The sequence below is a fragment of the Phocoena phocoena genome, chromosome 10 (genome assembly GCF_963924675.1).
Source record: "Phocoena phocoena chromosome 10, mPhoPho1.1, whole genome shotgun sequence".
Taxonomy (NCBI): Eukaryota; Metazoa; Chordata; class Mammalia; order Artiodactyla; family Phocoenidae; genus Phocoena; species Phocoena phocoena.
Window position 1 is genome coordinate 28,718,687 of NC_089228.1, and position 23,778 is coordinate 28,742,464.

Here is a 23,778-nt window from a genome sequence, read left to right on the forward strand (position 1 = left end):
ATGATATTTACCCCCAACCCCCATTTCAGAGGGAATGGATCAATTGGCAGAAAAATGATGTGAACTTTTGGATATTTTGGAATTCCTTCAATGCAAGATATATTGGTATCATGAATGGAAGTATAAATTGGTACATTGTCTTTGGAAAGTTATTTGGCCATAACTATCAAAATAAAATTCACACAACCCTTTGACCTAGCAGTTTCATTTCTAGTAATTTATTTTAGAAATATAGTCACTAGATGCACAAAAATCTCTGTACTAAAATATTCATCATGGCATTTTGTTTAATAACGAATGATTTAAAATAGTCTAAATGTCCAAGAAATAGATTAGGTGAATAAATTATGGAATATTTATGCACTGTAATATAGTTAAGCCTTTATAAAGCCTGTATCTATATAGAACCATCTCTAAGTGAAAGAAGGGTTAGAATATGCTATTAATGGTGGTCATAGAAATGTAAAGTGTATGTATATATATTTATATATGCATATGTTGAAGACTGCATAAGAGATTTTTAAAAGCATGGGTCAGAAGACATTTTTCAATGTACATTGCTACTTTGGTATTATTTCAATTAATTACTTCTTGGATGTATCATCTATTCAAAAATTATAAGTTAAGAAAATTATAGGGGTGGTATATTTGTATGTTTTTACTCCCCTCTTACATAAAGATGTCTTTGCTTGATTCTCTGCTGTATTGCACCTGACTTCTCTTTTGAGAGTTTTCTTATAATTTCTGTTAGAACACCTTTTATTAGGATATCGTTGCACTGACACTTTTAGTAATGAGGTGGCAACTCCCCTTATTCCTTTATTGCTTGCCATGACTCCACAGAATATAACTCTACCACTTTCTTCCAAGGTTCGGGTCCTTCCTGTCCAGGAGAACTATTTAGAAATTTGTTTGTGCCAATTGTTTCCGCCCAGAGTGGGGGCGGGACCAGGGTGCAGCGAGAAAATCAGCGGGAAACGCGTCTCCACTTCTGCTTGTGGTCCCACCGCTGGGGCCTCGCTGCTCCCGCCATGGCGCAGTGCCATGTGCAGAGTGATGCCATCATTGGGCATTATGAATGCAAGACTGAATAATTAACAGCTACCCCTTAAACAGAGGACCAGGTGCAGGGTAGACTCTTTCTGGATGTTGTAATCAGAAATAGTGCGGCCGTCTTCCAGCTGTTTGCCTGCAAACATGAGCCTCTGCTGGTCAGGGAGGATGCCTTCTTTATCCTGGATCTTGGCCTTCACATTCTTGATGGTGTCACTGGGCTCCACTTTCAGGTCTTGCCCGTCAGGGTCTTCCCGAAGATTTACATACCACCCCTTAGACGCACCAAGCCGGTCTGGTGCACCCTGAGCCCCGCGCCCCGGCCCCGGCTGGGCCCAACCCGCCGAGCCCCAGAGCGATGAGCCTGCTCCACCTCCGTGCAGGAGGCTGCGGCTGCTGGCCAATGCAGTCTCTGGCCCTAGTTCCCCAGCTGTCCCTGGCTCCCCAGAGCACTCTTCTCCTCAAAGCAAGAAGACAAAGGCCACCCTCTCAGCTGGTCAGCGACCCTGACTGGCAGACCAGGAGGACACAAGGTCCCTTCAAAGGTCACCCTTTCTGAGCTCAAGTCTTGCCTGCAGTGGGCACAGGAGCTGGGGGCACGGGTCCAGGAGCTGAAGGCAAGTGCACAGAAGAATGCTGGGGAACCCAGAGCACCGGAGGACAAGGGGCACCCAGCGGGACTACGTGGTGAGCAGATGCCTGCCTATCAGCGCTTCCTCGCCCTGGCCCAGCAGGGGCCCCCGGGCCTTGTGCTGCCCTACAAGTACCAGGTGCTGGCCGAGATGTTCTGCAGCATGGACACCATCGTGGGCATGCTGTACAACCGCTCTGAGACTGTGACCTTCGCCAAGGTCAAGCAGGGAGTCCAGGACATGATGCAGAAGCGCTTTGAGGAGCACAGTGTGGGCCAGATCAAAACCATGTACCCTGGCTCCTACTGCTTCCACCAGGAGCGCTACGCCGCCACATTCAAGGACGGTGGCAGGAGGTCTGATTACCAGCTCACCATCGAGCCGCTGCTGGACCAGCAGGCTGGCAGTGTGGCTCCCCAGCTCACGGCATCACGCCTGCTGCGGTGGTGCCAGACCTTCAGCCAGAATCTGGTAGCCCGTGTCCAGTAGTATCACAGGGCCTTCCTGGCCTCCCTGAAACCCCCCCACCCCCCGCCGCCCATGGAGGTTCCTGAGGACCAGCTGACACGCTGGCACCCCCGCTTCAATGTGGACGAAGTGCCTTACATCGAGCTGGCCAAGCTGCCCCAGCCGCCCACCGTGGAGAAGCTGGCCACCGCCCAGGAGGTGTTGGCCGGTGCCCGCAGCCTGGTGTCATCCAGGATGGAGAAGGCTCTGAGTGACCTGGCCCAGCTCACGGCCGAGCCTAGCAGCCCCTGGTTCCCCAGCCCGGCACTGCCAGCCACCCTGCCGCCATGCCGCCTGCCGCCCTGAAGGGGATGTCCCAGGTCCTGCTGGAGCGGATCCGGCCCAGGAGGTGCAGAAGCAGCTGGCGCAGATGACCCGGCGCCTGGAACAGGAGCAGCGGCTGCAGGGGCTCGAGCGGCTGCCTGAGGTGGCCCGCGTGCTGCGCAGCGTCTTCAGGTCAGAGCACAAGCCAGCGCTCAGCATGGAGATGGCCTGCACCAGGGTGGTGGGCAGCTACCGCACGGCCACGAGCCCCTGGGAGATGGAGAAGCATGTGCACCTCCTCTCTGAGCTGCTGTCCGACTGGCTTAGCCTCCACCGCATCTGCACGGACACCTACGTCAATCTGGGCAAGACCGCCGACCTGGCAGGTGTCTTGGCACGGCTGGCCCGCCTTGCCCGTGCTGAGGAAGCGCTGTGAGCCCGGCGGACAGGTGCCGACACAGACGGGCCGCCGGGCCTGTGTCTTACTCTCTTTAGGAACATGACACACTTTGCTTTCCCTGTCCTAAGTCCCCATGAGGGTCAGGGCTCTTGGCTGCTGGGCTTGAGGGCCTCTGATTAGTGTGGTGGAGGCCCCCCTCGTATACAGGGTGCAGGGAAGTGGGGTGGGGGAGAGGTAGTGTGGTTGGCAGAATAACCCTCCCAGATGTCCACGTGGGATCCTGAGGTGGTCCTGGAGTATCTTGGTGGGCCGGGTGTCACACAGGGTCCCCATAAGAGGGAGGCAGATGCAGAATCTGAGATTGGAAGGTGCCGGCAGGAGCCATGAGCCAAGGAACATATTCTCCCTGGAGCCACCAGAAGGAACCAGCCCTGCCCACCCACACCCTGATTTTTGTACTTGGCCTCTAGAACTGTAAGATAAAGTCAGAAAAGAAAAAGAAAAGAAAAAAGAAACAAGAAAAAGAAACTTGTTTTAATAAATGGTAAAATCATTCAAATGCACTGGTTCTGAATTTCTGATGGGTGCATTTGTGAAAATGCTGAGGAGCTTCTGGAGTCAGAGGCCTGGTCCTTTTCAACAACAAATAGAAATTAAAGGCTATTAATGATGCTTATTATTAACTTTTAAAAAGCTCTCTCTACCCCCAACAAGTTAAAAAGCTATTGTTTGAAATGTATGACCCAAAACTATGTCATTCTCTATTATATGTGATAGCATAAAGCCCAAGAACAATGTTTAAAATTGTCTTAATCATTGTTATAAAAGGAATTAATGAGTGGTAACATTCAGAAACCCCGTTGTTCATATTATGTTTTGGGGGTATGGAGGAGGAAAAAGGAGAAGGAAGGAAAATACATTTAAAAGAAAGTTAAACAACAACTTGTAAGTTTCATTCTCTGTTGCTGGAAAACCAGCTGATTATACATGAATGTATAATAAAACAAGTGTTTGGCACATTGAGGTGTATGAACTATGTAGCGTAATCAGAGCTTATTTTCCTGCAATGGAGATTGAAATTTATGCTTCTTCTAAGCAGTACCTTTCATTCCATTTTTATTTTCTAAGCGAGAGTGAACTTTACAAGTTGCTGTTAACAATACCAGAAGTGCTAATTCCTATACAATGAATAGTGAAGTTTACAAGTTGCCATTTGACATGCCCACATTTCTGTTTGTTTGTCCTCCCTCCCCACCCCCCAACAAGGTATAGTAAAATTTATAAGGTTAGTAAAAACCCTTCATTATTAATACAAGGTTACATTGCTGTTGGGAATTCCATAAATGGCATATGAATATATCTAAGGGGGAAGCATAAAGGTGCTTTATGCAGAGACACTCATTCATGGCTTTGTGTCCCCATGACCCCATTCCCTTGGCTCCTTGGTTCTGTTATCCTTCAAGTATGTTTCATTGGGTCCTTTTTTTTTTTTTTTTTGGAAATCTATCTAACTCTTCCTTTGCAAATCTTCCTCAGCTCAGGCTATACATCCCTCCTCTTCCATGGTCCCTTTTTCTCCACTTCCATGCTCTTCCCTGAGCACCCAAAGTGGCTACTGTGTACACAATTAATTAAATGAATGGTTCGCAGCCTTAGGCCGTCACTTCTATTATTATCTGGTACTGCTACTTAAATATTTTATTATTACAGCACTTTATTGTTATTAAAATTTTAAGATATACATGCCTTATTTCACCAATTTTATTATAACAAGATCCTTGAGGGGAGATATCAGGCCTTAAAATTCCTTATGCTCCCAATGGGGGCGTGTATATAATCGTGTAATCGAAATGAAGTGGATGTTTTTACCAATCACAAGAACCGGGAGAGAAAGGAAATGATAAAGGAATGGACACCCTGTTGTATGTAACTGGTCTGAGAAGATGGTTGCCACAAATTCTTCCATTTCTGTCTGTGCATGTCTCTTCTCCCGTAAGGAGATAAAGTCCTCTTTCCCTCCCCGTGAGTTTTGGTTGACATTTTGACTTTTTTTGGCCAATAGAAAATGGCAGAAATAACACTGTGTCCGTTCTGAGTCCAGCTAGACTTTAGGTTGGCTGGAGATAAACACTCTTTAGAGCCCTGTGCCATCTCTTTAAGAAGTCTGGTTATGCAGCAAGAGAGAGGTCATCGGGATTGAGTTCGTGGAGGATTACGAAGATATGGAGAGAGGCCCAGCCATCCCCCAGCTGTCCCAGTCATATCAGCCGAGGGGCATGGAGGGAAGGGACGTCAACCTGGATCTTGCAGTCCCAGCTGGACTGCCCCGGTCAACATTATGTGGAGCAGAGAGATGAGTTGTCCCACTAAGGGCTGCCCAAACAGAAGATGTAGGACAAATAAATGGTTGTTATTCTTATTGTTTTAAGTCACTAGTTTTGGAGTGGTTTATTGTATAGCAGAGATTACAGAAACACATCCAAAATGGGTTAAGTTGTATATTAAATTTTGTGGTCTACAATAGTGCTTTTTGAGCTTTAATGTGCATCCAAATCACCTAGGGTTCTTGTTAAAATTCTGATTCTGTAGATTAGGGGTGGGGCCTGAGATTCTGCATTTCTAAGAAGTTCCCTGGTGATGCTGATGTTCTGGTCTGTGGGCCACATTTTGAGTAGAAAAGGTCGAAGCAGGGAAGTCCATTCATCCAAAGATTAACAAGTTGCTTATTAACAACCAGGAAGGTTATACTTGCCTTTCTGTTGAGATTGCAGATCCTGCACAGGCTGTATCAGCTGCCCATTAGACATGCCAATGCCAAAAATATAAAGTCAGACAAATGTGCATTTTAACCAAAGTACTAGGCAAGTTCTATTTTCTTAAAGTCTAACTTTCCTGAGAGTGACTTTATTCCCCTAAGCTTCGTGTCTGTTTAACCAAGAAGCATGCTCTGTGACAATTGTTGATAATGATAGCAATTACTCTACACTTCACAAGTGCTTTGTTGTGAGCCAGAATCTGTACTAAGTACTTTATATACATTTCATCATTTAATTCCTATAACATACATGACTGTCACCATTTTGCAGATGAGGAAACTGGGGTTCAGGGAGGTTTAGTTACTAGCCCTAGTCACCCAGTGACTAAGATAGGATTCAGTTCTGTATGATGTGACTCCAAAGTTCAGGTTGATAACTACTCTGCCACACTGCTTCCAACTACAAGCCTAACACAGGCCTCAGGTTAGTGTATTATGGCTCACATTCTTTCTTTTTGGACTTGTTTCTTGGTAGTAGTGGTGGTAGTAGGAGGAGTATAGATATTTTCGTTCCATACAGTATAGTTGACTTTGGGAAGTCCTAACAGAGATACCCGAAATGTTCTTGCGCATGTGCACGTGTGTGTGTGTGTGTGTGTGTGTCTGTCTGTCTGTCTGTCTGTGTATATGTGTGTAAGGCAGGAGCGGAAACACCTTTGAAACCCATTAGTTGGGAAATTTAATTTTTTGTAGCAACATTCACATAATTATTGTCAGCATTTTACAGTGGTATTTAAAGTGCTGATATGAGGAAAGTCTTTACCAGAATAAATAGAGATGATTTGTTTAAACTTCAGTAGTCTCTTGTTTTCACTGTGTTGTTGCCTATTGCAGCAAAATAATTTCACCCCCCTCCCTTTGCTTTAGACTTACTGTTTCCCCCTCTATGGCATTTATCAGACAGAAGCTACTACTGTTTTAGGTTTCCATCAGAGTAGCATAAAATACTTCTAAAAACCATAAAAGACTCTGATATGACCTACTTTGAAATTAGACGGCCAGGACATCTCTTTACTCGTCGGTTTGAATGCCTCTTCTCTGCTCTCTTGAAGGTTAAAGGAACTGGCAGTGCTAGAAATGGCAGTGCCCTGTGGCACCAAAGCCAGTGCCCTGCAGGGACCTACTCCATAGTGACTTGGGATTAGATGAAGACACCAGGACACCAGGACCTCTGGCTAGAAGGTTTACTTAACTCCCAAATCTCTTTTCTGCTGAGGTGGCTGTTCTGCAACATGATGGTGGTGATGGAGGGGGGTGTGTGTGTGTGTGTGTGTGTGTGTGTGTGTGTGTGTGTGTGTACAGAGTTCTTTAAAGTGAGATCATCTGGCTGCACACTTTTTGGAGGGGTCAGTACAAATTTTATTGTCTTCTTTAGGTGAAGAGGCAAGGTGTATGGGGGTGGGGACAGGACTTGATTGGGACTTGAATCATTGCTCGGAAGTAACAGTGATTTTCTTCAAAATCACAAAATCCATGTTTCTCCGACTGCCTGCTTTTCTTCAAAATGAGGGGGTCACTTCCTGGTACAACAGTGATTTTCTTTGTCATTCTGAATGAATCATTTACAAGACAAATGGTCCATTTCGATTGATTTCCTGATCTTTTGGACCTGAAATATTTCATGTTTCTTTTAAGATAAATATCTAATTTTTCCAACAAATGTAGTATTGTAAGTACCTTTTGAGAAATATTTAATAAGAAGCACATTTTATTTCCTTGGAACTACGTGGAAGAACTCCCTGGACCTTTATTAGTTTGCATGTTGCTATTCAGAAAAGTGTGGAATATCCTCCATTAAATTTTACCACTTTCTAAATTATGTTCTTCAAAGAAAAATTCCAAGAAGGCAGAGGCTTGCTTAAGTGAAACATTGCTGAATATGCTTTTCTTGCAGATTTCCAAGAGTCTTAGATATCTAATGTAATTTGTTTCGAGGAGACTGTGGGTGACAAAGCACTGCTGGTAGGGGTTTGACACATATAGTATTATGAATGGATTCCTTAGCAATCACGTGGATTGGCCAAGAGAGAATTTAAATGGAACTCTCAGTAGAAAATAAGTACTCTGTGCAATGAAGAAATAAAAATACGTTTGGTAAACACACAACATAAAAAGGTTACACTTATTATTATCATTATTTTAATTTATTTATTTATTTTTGGCTGTGTTGGGTCTTCATTGCTGCGCACGGGCTTTCTCTAGTTGAGGCGAGCAGGGGCTACTCTTCATTGAGGTGCATGGGCTTCTCATTGCGGTGGCTTCTCGTTGCGGAGCACGGACTCTAGGCGCGTGGGCTTCAGTAGTTGTGTCACGTGGGCTTCAGTAGTTGTGTCGCGTGGGCTTCAGTAGTTGTGTCGCGTGGGCTGTAGAGTGCAGGCTCAGTAGTTGTGGTGCACGGGCTTAGTAGCTCTGCAGCGTGTGGGATCTTCCCAGACCAGGGCATGAACCCGTGTCCCCTGCATTGGCAGGAGGACTCTTAATCACAGCTCCACCAGGGAAGTCCCAAAAGGTTATTATCAAATGAGACTTTTTGTAGTGTCAGCTTAATCTTTCTTTTTTTCATTTATTGCTAATTAATTAAAGGAAAAATATCTTTGAAAAATCTGTAAAGGTTGTCCTATGGTTTGTTTTATTAAAATTGCTTAAATCTGATGTGGGAACTTTCTGTTAGCAACATTCTGAAATTTGGACAAAAGCAAAGTAATAGCTTATAATATATATATTTTGAAAGTTGAAAGTAGTATTGATTCGTACTATTTTCCTGAGAGGAAGTTAAGTTTATTGTTTTCGTAAATTCTCCAAATTCTTTTGGTTATGTAGAGGAGGAAAAATAATTTCCCCTCTGCCCTTCTGAATTCTTGGCTGAGACCACCCCAAACCTCCCAGTAATAAAAGATGAACAGGAGAAAAACAAACAGAAATTTATTAACCTGTATACTTCCTGTATACATGGGAGATACCCAGAAAAACTGAGTAACTTCCTGAGATGGTGCATCTACTACCTTAAATACCATCTTCAGCTAAAGACATAAGAAAGGTAAGGAGGGTTGGGGTAGGTAGTTATGGGAGTTTACTAGGAAAAGCATGGTAAACCAGGGTAAGATTTGTTCTGTAGATTTAATGCCTTCTCCATTGAAAAGATTCTCTTGTGATTTAGTCATCCTTCTCTTCTTGGTACAGAGAGGGAGACACTTACTAATGGAGATTTCCTTTATAAATGTAAATATCTCTTACAAAAGGGCAAGTTCTACTCTACTTTCAGAGCTTCTCCTGTTTCTTACAATAATTGGCTCAAAATAATCCTTATGCTGAAGAGTCATATTTTGGGGTGACATATTCTCCTACCCTTCAGTTGTAAGTGGGTAAAACTGAATTCAGGATATCCCGAGAGAAATGAAAATGGGAATTTTGGCTCACATAATTTCAGTTTCCAGTGGGATGAACCTGACTTTTGTCATGGATGGCTATAGGTGCTTCATTGTATATTCAAAACTGTTTCTTCCAGGGGTGAATCTAGGTTTTGTGTAGCCTGAAGTTTACACAGTTTGAAGAAGCTTCTTTATTAAAAGATCATAAATGACCACTTTGCTCTAAAAGGACCTGGAAACTTAAGTTGCAATAGCTTCATGGTTAATTTGCCTCTGCTCCTCCCCATCTCATAGCCCATTTCTTCTCTACATGCTCTTAATTTTCCTTCAGTCTAAGTCCTTGTGGTGGTGTGAATTTAACTACTATTAAAAAACAAAATTCAACTGAGTGAATTTGAAGATCTAATTGGCTTTATTCAGCAATTCATGAATCAGGCAGCATCCCGTCTAGTAGATAGAAAAGGGCTCCAAAGAGCCTCAGACAAGGGAAGGGCAGAAAGGGGGTGGGATAAGAAAGTCATAAATAAAAGAAAGGATTGTTTCAGGCAAAGTTACCTTCTTGGGGGATGGCAGAGTTCCATCAGATGGATTATCTCACCAGTGCTGGCCAGGAAATTTCAGACTGACTGGTTAAGATTACATTTCTAGGAGAGGCTGAAACTACAATTAGATTAGGTATTAACTCTTGATTTGTTGACATGGAGCTTAGCGCAAGTGACTCCATTCTGGGCCTGTTTTCTTCTTCTTTGTTTCTTTTTAATACTACCCATGTTCTCAGAAGCGCCATTCTCTTACAGCTGATTCATATAAATCCCCCCAGAAGACTCAGATTGGTTAGCTTGAGTCACATTCCTACCTCTGGTGAGGGAGATGAGACACCTCAGTTGAGATCCCAGGAGAAAACAATGAATTGGGGAGGCGCAGTGCCCTAAGGGAGTCAGATGTTGATCAGTCTAAATAATGGGTGTTGACTTCCATGCTCTTCACCCTCTTTTGTTGACCTGGGGGGTAGAGGTGGGTCCTCTAAATTGGATGTATGAAACACCCATTTAAACTTGAATTTTCAGCTCTCTTCAGGGATTAAGCTGACCTTAGTAAGAGCAGAAACCATACACAGGCAGGCTGGGAGGTCAATTTCTGATTTTCTTTCAAGTAAACCTCACTTAGGTGTTTTCTGCATGTGAGATACTGGGAAAGGATATCTGGTTGAGAGCCTCTCCCTTGTTGTATCTTCCTTTACCCAGAATTCGTTCTCAGACACAATATGAAAAATACTCCATTGGTCAGTATTGCTTTTTTTCATAGAAGTCCTGTGGAAAATTACAAAGAAAATGAAAACTTGATTCCTAAACTCCTTATCTGTCTTTCTGCTTCCTTTAGATTTCCTTGTCCTTTGCCGATGTTCACCTTTCTGGAATAAGGTAATGAAAAGAAAATGGATGATATGTTTCCAGAGTTGAAAGTATCTATACATCATAGCACCACTTTATGATGCTGCTTTAATTAATGATGATACTATCAGTATATCAGAAATGTGAGCACATCTCCTTTCATAATAAACTCCTTCAGTACAGCAGTTGCCATTAAGAAGTACCCTCTTTTATGGATGATGTAACTGCTGTAATATTTGGAAGTACGTGCTGAGTATGAGAATATTAGTGTATTAAGGTTCTTCTGAAAAACAGAACCAATAGGAGGTATTTATGTGTGCGTGTGTGTGTGTGTGTGTGTGTGTGTGTGTGTGTGTGTTACCGAACTCAGGTCCAGCTGCTCGCTGCTTGAAAATCAATACTCAAGAGGCAAGTGTTGGTAGAAATGGAAAAAGTTGTTTTTAATCAGAAAGCTGGCAATCTGGGGAGAAGGTGGACTTGTGTCCCAAAACCAACTCTGAAGACTCTGCTCAGCCATGAACGTTTTTAAAGAGAAAAGGAGAAAAAATCTCAGTTAATCATTGAGGTAGGGGATCAGACTCATTGCCATTTTCCACTACGTGCGGGCTTGTCGACTTCTCGTGATCTTTCTTTAGATGCTATTTTGTTCACACAGTTTGTTCACAAGATTACCGAAGGGGAAGCTAGGGAAGAGATTTAGTTGTATGTTAATTACTTATTCTTCATTTCTATTTCTTTGATGTAAGGAAAGAACCAACAGGTTAGGCAAGGTATTGTGTGATCAAAAGATTTGAAAGTGTGCTTGGGCCAGAGATGAATAGTGCCTGGCTTAAGGTCAGTTACAATATAGCAGTGGTCCCCAACCTTTTTGGCACCAGGGACTGGTTTTGTGGAAGACAGTTTTTCCACGGACCGGGGTGGGGGAGTAGAATGGTTCAGGCAGTAATGGGGAGCGGCAGATGAAGCCTCGTTCGCTCGCCCACTGCTCACCTCCTGCTGTGCGGCCAGCTTCCTAACAGGCCGTGGACCACGGCCCATGGGGTTGGGGACCCCTGCAATATAGCATTGTTAAAGTGACAAGACAAAAGGGGCCTCCTGCAAAGTGCTCTTTCCTGCCAAAAGCTGTTTACCTATGTGTGTGTTTATTTATAAAGGAATAAATAAATATATTTATTATATATAGGAATTGGTTTATATGATATGGAGGCTGAGAAGTTGCACAATCTGTCATCTATAAGCTGGAGATCCAGGAATGCTGGTGGTGTAGTTTTAAGAACCAGAAGGCGGATGGTGCAAGTCACAGTTGATGGCAGAAGACTGTCCCAGCTTAATCAGTCAGGCAGAGAGGATGCATTTCCCTTTTCTCTGTCTTTTTGTTCTATTCAGGCCCTCACTGGATTGGATGATGCCCTCTTATCTAGAAACACCCTCAAAAACACACCTAGAAATTATGTTTAATCTGGGCACCCTGTGTTCCAATCAAGTTGAGATATAAAATTAACAACCACAGTTAACTAAGGTATGGCATCAATAATTAAAATCACATTTAAAAAATAGGAACATGCAAAAAGAGAAAATCTTGAGCAGCTAGGCTCTTTGAGGGCCGGGGTCCCTGCTTATCATTTTTGTGTCTCTCAGAGGTCCACAAAGTACCTTCTATATTCTAGATGTTAAATGAATGAGTAAATGAGTGAGTGAATGGCACTGCTAATACCACTTCTTTTTGTCTGTTGCCTTGTGTTTTCAGGCTTCAACTCTGGTCATGATTTTTATCTCTCGACTTGTCCCTTTTCTTTTATAAGAGACTTGAATATCTTTTTTTTTTTTTTTTAATCCTGATCTTTTCTCTTTTAACCTTTGATTCCTGACATTTCCCTTTCCATTTCTCACTTTCTTTTATAGTACAACCGCTTTTGTCTGTTTCAGTCTCTCTTCTCCATAGCTTTTTGTGTCGATTTTTTTATTCTTGTAACTTTTCTCTTTTTTAGATACTGTTGGTGAGCTGGTTACTGTATTGAGTTAAAGAAGGCACCCCATTGAGTCATTGTGAGAGAAAGCTGATTAACTGACTAATGATGTAATTTTTACTGTGTTAGGGTCTTTAGCTGCTACAATCTGGGGAAATGGATTGCTTTATAATGGCATTTTTATCATAATCCAAACCTCAAAGCACCTGTACTTTTGTTCCTTTTTCTTTGATTTTTTAAACCTACTAGTTATAAATATTGATTCTTTAACTTTCTCTGTATTCTCTGTTTTAAAAATAATGCCCATAACTGAAGATACTATGGTAATAAAAATCAACCCTCCACCCCACCCAGGATGTTCGTTGGCCTCCAGTTATTGCTGGTCTTATTTTCCAGCATAGGAAAGAGAACTAATCAGAACCAATTGAACCCTCCAGAATTCTGTGTTGGGCATGTAGGAAATATCAGATAGGTATAATCATTAAGCTGATGTGATTAATATATTTGTTCTACTAATCATATTATTTCATATTATTCAATAAGTATGTTTCAATAATCTGATTTATTATTTATTTGAAGGGCAGAAAAATATTGTGTCTATGATAATGAACTCTGAATCTAAATTTCTTAGGTTCAAATCCTAACTACTCTGATTACTAGCTTGGGCAAGTTATTTTCTCTCTATAGTATTCAATTTCCTCATCTGTAGAAGTATTACTATCAATCACATAGAATTATGAGGATTAAATGAGTTATTATTGAAATCCCCTTATGAATAGGGCCTGACACATAGCAAGCATTTAGAAAATGCTAATTGTCCTTGATTTTTTTTTTACAGTCTATCCCAATTATTTTCCTCCCAATTTTTTACTTTGAAAATATTAAAACTTAAGAAAAATTGAGAGAACAACAGATACCCAAATACCTTTCACAGGAATTCAGTTATTCATTAATATTTTGGCACTGTTGTTCATTTGCTTTCTTTTTCTCATTTATATACTTTTGAAAACTAATTGCAATTCAGCTGTAGACATTGTATTTCCACCTGACATTTAACCTTGTGTCTCCTAAGATCAATGTGTAACCATAATACTATTATCACACCCAAGAAATTTAAACACTGTGTTATCAAATATAGTCAAATGTCCCCATTAATGTCCCTTGTACCTTGTAGTGTCCCTTTTTCCTTATTTCTATTTTCTTTTCTATAAATCCACTCAGATTACACATTTCTTTAGTTGTTGCACTGCTTTGGACTCTTTAATCTAGAATAGTCTCCTGCTTTTATTTATCTTTCGTGAGTTAATATTTTTGAAGTTTCCAAGCCAGTGTCTTGGAATGCCACGCAATGTGGATTTGTCCAGTTGTTTCCTCATAATTAGATTTAGTTTAAACATTTTTGGCTAAAATACTACCTAGGTGATATTGTATACTTCACATTGCATCATATCAGAGGCACCTAATTTGTTTGTATCATTCTTGGTGATGCCATATGATCACTTGATTAAGGTGATATTCTCCAGATACCTCAAATTTTGGAAGGTATGTGTTTTATTGAGATTTGTTTTTTGCTTTGTAATTAGTAAGTAATCTGTGAGGTGATATTTTGAGAGTGGGTGAATATTTTCATCCATTGGTTTCCCAAGAACTTTTCCCAAGAACTTTTCATCCATTGGTTTTATTATTCATGGATGAATCTTGCCTGTTGGTGTTCTTCTAATTGTATTAGCCTTATATATTTATTAGCTGATATTCTTTGGTAACAAAAGAGCTCCTCCTCCCCATACCCGTAGTAGGATTGGATTATTATCATCCTAGCTGGAACAATTTACTCATACAGTATGGTACTACTTTCAGCTAAAATAAAATATGTGTTTTCTTTGCTGCTTTTATCACAGATTTTTTTTTCAAACTTTGTATTAAGTAAAGTCAGCTTACAGAAGATGCACAAATCATATGTGTATAGCTCAAGGGAGTTCCACAAATTAAATATAACTATATAAACAGATCCCTATTCTTTAGTGATGCTCAAATTGTCCCCAGTAGGATCCTCTCTAATCTAGTTCCTGTGTCCTTTTGACATGTCTCTGTCAGTTTTGAGTATGCCCTTGAAGAAAATAAGATCTTTTAAGCTTACATTGTATTTTCCCTAGTCCTGATCAAGAATAAGTCATTTCTTCAAAGAGTACTGCCTCCCTTTAGTGGGGAATGGAATTTAGGAACAAAGATTTGGCTACTAGGTGGGATCATTGATACTTTGGTGTCATTACTTCTAAGATATATGTATGTATTTATGTGTATATACATGTATATACTATATATGTAATAACCTACATTTCAAATCCAACATCAGAAAATTCTTCTTCAGCTACCCTCATTCCTTATTCGTATCTCCTTTATTCCACTGTGAGAGTTCAATGTATTGATTCATTTGCTCTATCCTATAACATTCAGAAAATAGTGTCAGAAATACTACATCAATACTACTTCCAACAACCAATCTACTAAGTAAAGTTCAAGATTAATTTGTACTTCTTTTTGTACTAATGCTCTACTGTGAATATACATTCAGAGTACCAGACTCAAAACTTATTGGAATTCATTTTTTGTCCTCTGTGGTTATTTTTATCAATATAGCATACCTTTTACTTCTTTTCCTGTTTGCATGCAAGTTTAGGTTTTATCTTTTCCATCTTTTTCTATTTGAATATGTAAAACTTTACATGGTTCAAAAGCCAAACTTAGATAAAAAGCTGTCCAAGGAAGTCCTATTTCATGCCTACCCTTTCAACCCAGGTCTTACCTACCCTCCATAGTAAATGTTTTCATTAGTTTCCAGTTTATCCTTCAGGTGTTTATTACAAAACTAGCAAATACATACATATATATAAATGCTTACTTTCTGTCCTTTCTTATGCAGAAGGTAGTGTACTATACATACTCTTTTTCACTTTGCTTTTTTTTAACCTGGCAAATTTTCCATATCATTTTATAAAAATCCTCCTTATTCTTTATTACAGCTGACTAGTATTCCTTCTTGTGATGTACCGGGGTGGTTCCTGTGGATGGCTTAGATTGTTAAGTATTTTGTTATTAGAAATAAGGCCACAGTGAATAACTTTGTGTCTATTGTTTCTCCTTTATGGTTGAAGGTATATGTTTAGAGTGAATTGCTGTAACTGACATTGCTGTTAAGTAAACATACAGATAAATAGGTAGATGGATATATGAGTAAACAGATACATAGTTTTATTAGCCAATACCACATATCCCTTCATACAGGTTATATCCTTTTGCGTTCTCACTAACAATGCAAAAGAGGGACTATTTCTCCACACCCTTGACAACAGAGTATATTGTCAAGCTTTTGAACTTTTGCTAATCTGGTAAGTGAGAAACAGTATCTTGGTGCAGTTGTTTTTAAATAAATGTCTTATTTTAGAATAGGTTTATATTTATAGAAAAGTTGTAAAGATAATACAAATTGTGTGAGTTCCCATGTACTCCACACCCAGTGTTTCCTATTGTTAACCTCTTATATCAGTGTAGTGCAATTGTTGTAATTCTAACTGTAGCTTTAATTTGCTTTTCTCTTATTATAAGTGAAGGTAAGCATATTTTCATATGTTTAAAGGCCATTTCTATATCCTTTTCTGTGACCTTCTTGTTCCTTTATTTTGCTCATACAAAGAACTGGGGTTTTGAATACCTTTTTTCCTTTAACTTTTTTTTTTTTTTTTTTTTTTTTTTTTTTTTTTTTATGCATTACGCGGGCCTCTCACTGTTGTGGCCTCTCCCGTTGCGGAGGACAGGCTCCGGACGCGCAGGCTCAGCGGCCATGGCTCACGGGCCCAGCCGCTCCGCGGCATGTGGGATCTTCCCAGACCGGGGCACGAACCCGTGTCCCCTGCATCGGCAGGCGGACTCTCAACCACTGCGCCACCAGGGAAGCCCTCCTTTAACTTTTAAAAAGTGATTGGTGCTTAATCTATTATATATATTGTATATGCTTTTTTCTAGCATGCATTTGTTTTTTGACTTTGCTTATGGGTTATTTTTTCCCTGTGCAAAAGAGTTTTAAAATTTTCATATGTCAAAATTTTCAATCTTTTCCTAATTTTTTTTAACATTTGGATTTGAATCATAGTTAGAAAGGCTTTCCCCACATCGAAGTTGTAAAGAAATTAATGTTTTCTTCTAATACTTGTTTTATTATTGATGTTAGTAGTTGCCCTTGATTTTAAGACTAATCATGTTGAATCTCAAGGGCTGCCACAACTCACAGGATTAATGCTAACAGAAGCTGATGGCTGGGGAGGAAAAGGGGAAGATGGAGACTCCAGACTCCTTATCTTTCCAAGTCTCCTAGGCAGGGGTGTTTGGGATTTTGGATCCGTAGTCCAGGGCTCAGCAAATAGAAGTCGTCATAGAGTAACTAAACGAATGAATGAGTAAAAGAAGTTCTAGACAGGAATGATGCGTGGCTTAAAAATTAGGCTCTCTCTCTGGAGAATCTGATGCGCACCAAAGCTACAAAACTAGCGATGGAAGAGCAGACAAGAGACACTCAATTTTGGTTTATAGGCCAACTTGCCAAGGATAAGAAACTACAGGTTCCTTATCCTGAGGGGAAGTCTCAGCCTTTAAAGAGGGCTGGATATAACTTATTAATTCTTGTCTCCTTTGTGCAATCTCCTTTCTTGATCATGGTTACTTTGGAAACAGTTATATTTGGAGTATTTATACTCTGGAGGAAGTAGGATAGACAAACATGATTTACTCATCGTAAGTCCAATTCTTGGAGCCATCTTCATGCCAGATGTACAATCATTTTTTGCCCTGTGAATTTTTGCTATGTGTTTATGACACCAAATAGCTGAATTAATTGTGTAAAATTGGATTAGTAATCCAGATGTCTAGAAAATAGTGCAACTTTGTTACCTTGTGATAATATTATATGACTAGACTTTGTGTCTTAATGAGTTAGATACATTATGCACACTTATGTGTAAAGCAATAGAATTGCTAAATTAATTATATGATGATTTTATTTTTTATAACTGAATTGTGCTCTACAGAGTGTTTGCTTCATGCCTTTTATCTCACTTAGACGTGTTCAGTGGCTTTGGTGGCCCAAATCTGGGTTTTTATTTTGCTTCTCCCAATTACTTTTTTAACTTAAAAAGTGGTTTTTGTTCTCTAAGTCTCATCTAAAAATAGGCTTTTAAAATTTGTTCTATATCTTCATTTTAATGTTGGTTATGCTGACTTAAAAAAGAAATGCACAACGTGAGAGTTGTGAGTTAAGTTTTATCTGGGGCAAAGTGAGGACTGTAGCCTGGGAGACAGCCTTTCAGATAGCTCTGAGAAACTGCTCCAAAGAGGTAGGGGGGAAGGTCAGTATGTATGTGATTTTGGTGAAAGGGGAGTACATGCAATCAAGCACATGTATTTTGCAGAAGGTTTCTGCTAGTCTCATGAAGGTTACTGCTAGTCACGAGCAGACGTCACCATGAAGCAATTTAGTGCTTTTCTAGATATGAGGAGAGACAAGAATTGGGCTCATAAAATCGGCTCATAAAATATCTAACTATCTGAAGACCTGTTCTGCCCGTTTTTCCCAGAGCACAGAGTGCCTCCTTTCTGCTCTCCACCCTGAACTCCTTTCAGAGGGTGTTGAAAGTCAGCAGCTGCAGCAGCACGTGATTTAATCCCTGTAGAGGTGGATGGCAAGTGCCAGTTTACAGCTGACAGTTATATGACTGTATGTGTTCATCAAAATTCATAGAAATGTACACTAAAAGGGGACAATTTTACTATTTTTAAATTATACCTGCATAAGCCTGGTTAAAAAAGCAAACAAAATGATGTTTGCTATTATTGAAAAGAGGGAATACTGACCACGTACTGAAAAAACCTCAAAACAAAACAAAACAAAGCAAAATGGTGCTCAGTGACACATATTGTTGAGATGCCCAGGAGCTCCCTTGAATCTACAGTGGTTGCTTATAATTCCCAGTACATTTTCTCTGAAATTAAAAAAATGTACCTAGCTACAAGTGAGTGAGAATCACATTGTTGTAGGGATATTTCAAAGATATCAAGATTAGCAAAGAATAATGCTTTAGTTGTGATTATTGATAGTAACATGTTACTTGAGCACCTAATGTATTATTTTGCAGTAACATGATTGAGAACCTCTTGCCTCAATGACTAAATTCTTTACCCTTTACTGAAATGGAGCAGGACCCTGTGGGGCCCTCTGAGGTACAAATCTTTTCCGTGTCCCCTCTTTCTTGTTTATAGGAAATAGTCTTCATTTAGCCTCCTTGACCCTCCCTGAGTTCCAAAGGGCAGATTCAGACAGTTGCTAATCAGAAAAGGCAGGGAACGCAGAAACAAAGGAGGAGCAGTCAAGAAACTACAGTGCAGCCATGGGGCAGGGTCCTGGTTCCTCCTCAAGGAACCATAACAATATATCTTTGAGTTCTTCTCTTGGAACTAAGGCCACTGCCCAGGTGGAAGGTGGTAACTTCAGGCTGATCACAAGATTCCTGGAGCACCACACTGTTAACCTCACCACCAACCAATCAGAAGAAAGTCTGCACACAGTGAAAGATAATGAAGACTCTGACCACCTCCTCAAATGATTAACTGTGATTAACTTCACCTTTCTCCCTTTAAAAACGTTAACGGTTGAGCAGAATCTTTGGAGTTGGTTTTCAGACATGAGCCCACCTTCTCTCCAGGTTGCTGGCCTCCTGAATATAGCAATCTTTCTTTTCCAATCAACATTTGTCTCTCGAGTATTGGCTTTCAAGCTGCGAGCAGCCGACCCTGAGCTGTGTAACATTACCATCCATGTATATTTGATATATTATGACTTAGAGTTATTTTTTTTAAAAATTAAGCACAAATGAGCCCATAGTTACATATTATTCTGCAGGATGCTTCTCTCACTTAACATGTCTTGTGCTCCTGTCCACATTTAGAGTCATTTTTTAAATTTATGTTACATATCTGAAATGGCTATAGCTATAACTTTGACTTGGATGGAACAACCATTGCACAATTTAAGAGTGTGAAAATACTCAGTGATCAAGAAAAAAGATATTTTAGGTCAATATTATTTTCAAAATCAAATAAATGCCAAAAAAATCTATGATGAACAAAGTATAAAAATTTTAAATAAAGACCAGTGCTGTGCTGAGCTATATTGGAGCCCAAGGCAAAAGAAAAATGAAGTTAATTAAATTAATGAAACTAAGTAAATTAATTTAAAATCATTTAAGATCATTACTACTAATGAGAAAATGTCAAAGATGACAATTCTCCCCATTGAAAACAAGATAAAGAAATAAATGTTGAAAATGTTATATACTTTGTACCCATTAAAGCTACAAAATTGACATTGTAATAAATTCTAGCTTCAGTGTCCTCCAAAAAAATTAACAAAATACATGAAAACCTATAAATAGGAGTGCATATGCAGGCTTAAATGTGATTCAGCATGGCATTAATCTTTATTTAAAATTTTGATATTTTGATCACCATTAATTTTTTCACATCAATTTTGATTTTTAAAAATATTGCATTGAAGTTTCATCTTGGTCTATGGCCATACCACCCTGAATGTGCCCAATCTCATCTGAAGTATAATCTTGATTACTGAGGGGTTTTGTTTTTTGTTTTGTTTTTTTGTGTTTTTAGCGCTCCTTAAGTTTTGTACTTGAGGTGATTGTCTCACTTGCCTCACTCTAATCCTGGCCCTGAATCCCATTACTCTGCTTCTTGACCAAATTGGAGATGAACTTCAAGTAGAAGAATAAATGAGAGCTGTACAAGGCATGGTAGAAAGTGCTTTCTGACAGGGTATGGGGTATTTATCCCAGGTCAGGTATCTTGGAGTTGCCCCCAACTTTTCCTTCAGATTGCCATTTAGGTTTCCTGGCCTTGACTAAATTGTCAACTAGACAAAGCAGCTGCTCTTTGTGTGTGGGGGGGGGGGGGGTTGGTAAAGGGGAGCAGAATGGGTTACCCCAAAATATGCCTCTTTGACATAAGGATTATTTTAAGCTGATTATATTTAAGAAACTGCAACACAGGAGAAGCTCTGAAAACAGTAGAAGTTAGGGAATTCTATCATTTGTAGATCTACATTATTGTAGGGAAAAACTACATTGTAAGGGAAATCTACATTTTATAAGGGAAATCTACCTTTTTAAAGGAAATTTACATTAGAATGGAAGATACCTATTGCCAGAGAACTTTTTCACCAGAGAGACTTACCTGCCTGGCAAGATGACCTTTGTTTTCAAAACATCTCCTCCTCTCACCTTCCTGTGAATTGCCTTCCCGTTTTTGAAGCATCAGACCCCTATCCCTTTCCTTAGCTCAGGATGGTGCATTGGCTTCAATCCTCTGGCTGCCTTTTGAGTCTCATCTTTGTGGACTCCTGTACCTATGTATGTAATTAAATATGTTTTTCTCCTTTAAATCTCATTTTATAGGGGTCTCAGCCAAGAACTCAGAAGGGTAGAGAGAAAATTATTTTTCCTCCACTCAGGGCAGATGAGTGGGGGATGATCCTTTGAGACCTCCAGTGACCTTTTGTCTACTGTGGTATGTGGTATTTCCAAAGATTTCCATTTTCTGCCTTTGATTTGCTTTGTGGAGCTTCTTAGCTACTCCTGATGTTCCTCTTTTCTCAGCCTCTACCATCCACTTTCTTTGATTATCATCCTATTTCCACCCCCATGTGCCTCAGGTGGAATTTTAAGAATCCTGAAATTATGGTCAGGTTTTAATGTTTGACAGAGATGTATCCTTGAGAGAAAGAGGTCTAGTTATTACCAGCTGGGTTTTGGTTCTTGGTGATGAAGCCACTCTTGCTTAGACGTTGAGCAGTTGTGGAAATGTTCCCTTCTTGTGAAGGATCTCTGGCAAGCTGTTGGATGTGACAAGGGCTCTGTGAACCCTGGCCTTTGGCTCCAGTTTTAAGAGTTTTCCTTTATTCACTGGGCAGCCTTTACCATTATGAATCTTGCCTTTTTGCAAGACCAGTGAATTCTGCAAAGGTTTATTGATCTTGATTTAATGTATTCATATGAAGAAATGTAACAGCGAGGGAATAAAGCTTATGTAGGCATTGCAGGGGTCCCTTTGGGGGTCCACTCTATATTACTCATAGCAATGAAAAGTAGAAATGGCAAGTTATATTAGCTAAGTTCAAGATACAAAAGGCAATATTAATTTCACAGGAAGTGTAAAAGGATATGTAAATGTGATCAACTCCCAGGAAAACATTGCAGTATACCACTTCAGGCTTTGAAATTATGCAGTTTAATAAACACTTGTTAAGAAGCATCACATACCAAACATTGAATTTTAAACCAGGTGTTTCTGATCACATACTGTTTTTATGGAACAGCATTATTTTCCTAAGTTTTTCGAACCCTAAACATAAAGATTGGGGTGTGCAAAGTAGTAGATTTATCAGTAGCAGTCACATGTTCTTGGGAAAGCACAGATGGTTGTGAAAAGAAAAATTCCATGTTGTTGCTTTTTAATTAAAAGTGTAATTTGGAAGTGTGGGCCATTAGACTAGAACCTGAAGTAAAAATTTCTAAGGCAAATGTGTTTAGCCAGTAACTGATGAGGGAGAATTATCACAGAGTTTTAATTAGTTCAGCTCTAATGGGAGAAGCTTTCATGTAAGTTTCTTCTCACAACTTCCTTGGGTCTATGCTTCTTGGCTAGAAACCTTCCTATTTATTTATAATCAGAACCAAGCTTGAGCTCCTACTAAATGGAAAGGGCTGTTAGGAAGTTGCACCGGATCTTAAAGTCTTAAAGACCAAGCTGTATAGGCAGAGTAAAAAAAAAAAAATCTTCATCTTTGAATGAAGTGGTTTCTCAGATGTTTCAATAGATTGTTCAGAGATCAATAGATTGTTCAGAGACTCAGAGGAGTTTTACAGTGTCTTAGACACGCATCAGTAATATTTTGTTCTGAATTTGCTCATCTTGTACTTTCGTGGAGCTTTTCATTGCTGTTCAGTCTTGCGTTAAGAAATTGAGATAAAAAAGCATTAGGGAGAATGCTTACACTAAGTGGGTGAGGTGTGAGTGAAGGAAACAGTTATTTTCAAATACTGCTGGTGGCAAGTCAGCTGTGTATATAAAAAAATCTTGTATACTGTTTGATCCAACAATTCTGTGTCTATATATTTATCTTAAAGAAATATCTTGACAAATTCACAAAGGCATGTGTCTTTAAGTAATTTTGTTGTAGAGCTGTTCATGATATTAAGAAGAAAAACCAAACATCCTAAGTGCAAAATACATGGTTAAATATTTTCTGCCTTTTGTTGGGGAGGAAGAAATTTTCCTCTACCCTTCTAGGTCCTTCCAGCTGTTCTAAGAATTAAATCGAAGTGAGAAAGATTAAGAGGAGAAAGTCAAAGAAAAGTTTAATAACATGTTTACATGGGAGAGACCCAGGAAAATTGAGTAATTCATTAGGATGACTGAAACCCTCACCTTAAGCAGCATCTTCAGCTGAAGACAAAAGAGGATGTTGAGGGTAGTGGTTTGGGACTTCAAAGGGAAGGAAGGCCATTGACATGGATTTGGAAAAGCAAAAGGTTGGTAAGTAAATGTTTGCTGGGCCAGGCAGTGACAGTGGGACACAGAGTGGACTGATCTCTAGACCCTACCCCCACCATACCTAGCCTACGTTCTTTGCGGATATCTCTGGAGATAGCTCTATTCTGGGAATAGGTCCTCTGTCTACATTCTTTTAGCAGTTAGGGGGAAGGTCGTAGTTTCTTCCTAAATCTTTTGGGCCTTGATTGTTTTCAGCTTGAAATAATCCTCATGCCAGAGAAACATTTTGGGGTGGTGAATTTTGCTTCCCTTCTCTCCCCTACACTTTATACAGTGGAATACCATGTAGACTTTAAAAATGCTATTTAAAAATTTTTTAATTCAATTTTTATTTTTTAAAATTTATTTATTTTTGGCTTCATTGGGTCTTAGTTGCGGCACGCTGGCTCTTTCGTTGTAGCACAGGCTCTTTGTTGCAGTGTGCGGGCTTAGTTGCCCCGTGGCATGTGGGATGTTAGTTCCCAGACCAGGGATTGAAACCATGTCCCCTGCACTGGAAGGCTATTCTTAACCACTGGACCACCAGGGAAGTCCCGAAAAATGCTATTGTTGATGACTCAATAACATGGAAAGATTTTTATATTAAGTGAAAATAAAAATAAACTACAAAATAGAAAGTATAGTAAATATAGTCTTATTGAATAGAATTTTTAAATAGGTATATATTGATACAGTACTATGTCCTAAAATGTTAACTGTTCCAAAATTTTTCT

The 23,778-nt window shown here is 39.9% G+C and overlaps 1 pseudogene; it reads left to right on the plus strand.

The window, feature by feature from the left end:
• The first annotated feature begins 1,031 nt into the window (after positions 1-1,031).
• Positions 1,032-2,892, plus strand: LOC136129535 (DNA replication factor Cdt1 pseudogene; annotated as a pseudogene).
• Positions 2,893-23,778: the final 20,886 nt, after the last annotated feature.